We start from the raw sequence: 2,798 nt of genomic DNA, 5'->3' as shown, positions 1-2,798 counted from the left end.
TATTTAATTTGTCAGCTTAAATGACCAAAAGCAACCGAATTTTTTAAACTATCCTATGCTAGCATATTATTAAAACTTACATTTAAGGACATTTAAGGGATATAAATGCTTGGCAATCAATCCCTTATTAGTAACTTGGGAGGGACTGTACTATTCCTCTAATCTTATACAATCAACAATGGCCAAACTTCCCATTCCACCATTTGACTATTAATTTTCATTTTAAAGTGATTAAATTTTGCTATTAATACATGTACTATCGTAACCTATGGATTTAGTCATCGTACTTTAATTTAGTTATTTTAGCCTCTCTCTTTTCTTTTTCTTTTTACTTTTTAGAATTTAAAAATTTTAATCCTAACCAAATGATAGTTATTAATTGCATTAAATTTTGCTATTTTCAAAAGTCTTACGTGGAAAACGTATTATCATATATGTAATGTCATATCACAAAAAAGCCAATTAATAGATTTAACAATTGTTGCTTGTGTAAAATTAAAATTTCAAAATTCAAAAGTAGAAGGATTAAGAATGATTATATTAGAGAGCGTGGACTGTACCTCTAGCTTTACGCATAGTTCAGGACTACTAGCATAATTTAATTATACGGATTTAATTGTTATTATTTCTGTTAGGACTACAATTTTAAAATTAGAAAATATAATATTAAAATTGACCAAATTAGAGCAAAGAAACTAAATTCACAATTTACACGTAATACATGAACTAATAACATAATTTGACCTAAACTTCAAATTATGGTTTATTAATTTGATACTTACCTTTCTCAACAATAATCTCAATTCTAATGATGTACTAAAAAATTACCTATTGTAATACCCAATTTGCCCGGCCCAATAAAAATAAAAACAAAATTTATTAGTCCATTTACATTGGCCCAATAGGTTAAAAACTAAATAAAACAGCAGTCCAAAAATAACCCAAATTACTAGCCCAATTCGGCCCACTTTCCTAATACCCAATGACCCAAATCAGCCCAAAACACAAAACAGCACCCGAAAACCCTAGAAGATCCAGGTGCTGCAGCCAAGCCCTCGGCACGTGACGAGCCTCGTGCATGCGCCTTCGCCTCCGTACATGCCATGTCCCCAGCCCTGCACGCCGTACCTGCAAATGGGAAGAAAACGCAGCAAAGAAAACAGAAAAAATTGTATTCTTTTTGTTTTATTTTTTAGTTTTTTCGGCCTATAAAACGAAAGGAAAAAGGCCTTTGTAAGGGGTTACGAAAAAAAAAACACACACAGAAAAACACATTGAGAATACAAAAAAATTGATTGAAATACCTAAATGTGCTTTCTGGGTTTCTCTTTTTTTTTTTTTTTCATTTTTGCTGGTTATTGGTTTCATTTTCTTTTCTTTCTTTTTCTGATTTCTGTGTTCATTAATCGTTGGTTAAAAGAGAAACAATAAGAAGAAAAGGAAAGACGTACCTGGCGGTGAGATCTTGGCCCTCTTCGTCGTCATCGGAGAACGGGCTAGGATCGAAAACCGATCAGGTGCCTCAGTGCTGAAACGGCGTAGAGGGTTGGAGGCTGGTGTCTGTTTCTTAACAGACTGATTTTAAGGTTACATGGGGGCCTTATATAGCACGTAAAACGACACCGTTTAGGGCCTGTTTCAGTGGCCCTAAAACGGTGTCGTATTGGCCGATTAACCCCAGCAACCCGCGCGGTGACCCGAACCGGGGAAGGATTCGCGCGTTCTGGCTTTTTTGGGCGATTTGTGCAAATGGTCCTTTATATTTTATGGCGTGTTCAAATCGATCCTTTTTATTTTTCCTAATTTTGCTCTGCATTTTCGTTATTGTATCATTTCGACCCAGCTTGCAACGCTGCGTTTTGGGAGGCGGGATATTTCCCAATCGGCCCCCATGTAATTCGCAAGTTGCAGTATGGTCCTCCACTTTAGTTTAATTTTATTTATTCCCTGTTAATTCGATTTTGTTTGTGACTTAATCCTTCTTGTTATTTAGTTTTTTTTTAAGAAATTTATTGTTATTTTTATTATTATACTTATTCTTATTATTGTATTATCATATTTTCTTTATATATTTGTTTTATATATATATATATAAATAGCTATACATATTTATAGAAAGTTAATTTTAATAATAATACTCTATAATTTTATATATATGCATATATAATATGATTCTTTTCTTTTTAGTATACGTGTATATATAATAATATACTATCATTTTTCAAATGATATTTTCTTATGCATAAAAACCTTATTCTTCTAAAATTTGTTATTTTATTCTATTTATTTAACTTTTATATATTATTACTAGGTATATACTATTATTTCTACTAAGTTTTATTTATATAAATTAGAATGTAGATATTAGTTTCAAGCTATTCACTTTTATTTCATCTTTTTTCTTTATGTTTGTTAAGATCTTTCATTAAAACTTATTTAAATCTTTTATGTAAATTTTTTTATTCCTTACCAAATTATATCGAATATTTGTATTATTTATTGTTATTACTGTTCTTTTTTATTATGAATTTATGAGTTGCTTAATTTTTAGTATGGATGTTTGTATTTGCCTATTGTTTGCTTAATTGCTTCTAGTTTAAGTTTAAATTGTTATTTATCTTTTACATTATATGTATCGTTATTTAATCATGTTCTTTTGTAAGAGTTGAATTTTATTAAAGCTTCATAATTGTTTTATTTCATAATCCTATAAAAAAAAGGGCTTGGCGTTCATAGGTTCTCGAGAAAATTGTGCCCTAACTCACTGGGCTTCGATTCTTCTCGATGAATTTAGATAA

General features: G+C 30.5%; 1 long non-coding RNA gene across 1 annotated transcript; it reads right to left on the bottom strand.

The window, feature by feature from the left end:
* Positions 1–722: 722 nt before the first annotated feature.
* On the bottom strand, positions 723–1,562 carry LOC105762555 (uncharacterized). Its single transcript, XR_001123957.2, has 2 exons — positions 1,452–1,562; positions 723–1,128 (listed from the first exon to the last, which is right to left on the bottom strand). It is a non-coding gene; the product is annotated as an uncharacterized LOC105762555 (long non-coding RNA).
* Between the last annotated feature and the right edge of the window lie 1,236 nt (positions 1,563–2,798).

The sequence above is a fragment of the Gossypium raimondii genome, chromosome 12, assembly GCF_025698545.1.
Source record: "Gossypium raimondii isolate GPD5lz chromosome 12, ASM2569854v1, whole genome shotgun sequence".
Lineage (NCBI taxonomy): Eukaryota > Viridiplantae > Streptophyta > Magnoliopsida > Malvales > Malvaceae > Gossypium > Gossypium raimondii.
This window is presented reverse-complemented; position numbering and strand designations above follow the sequence as displayed.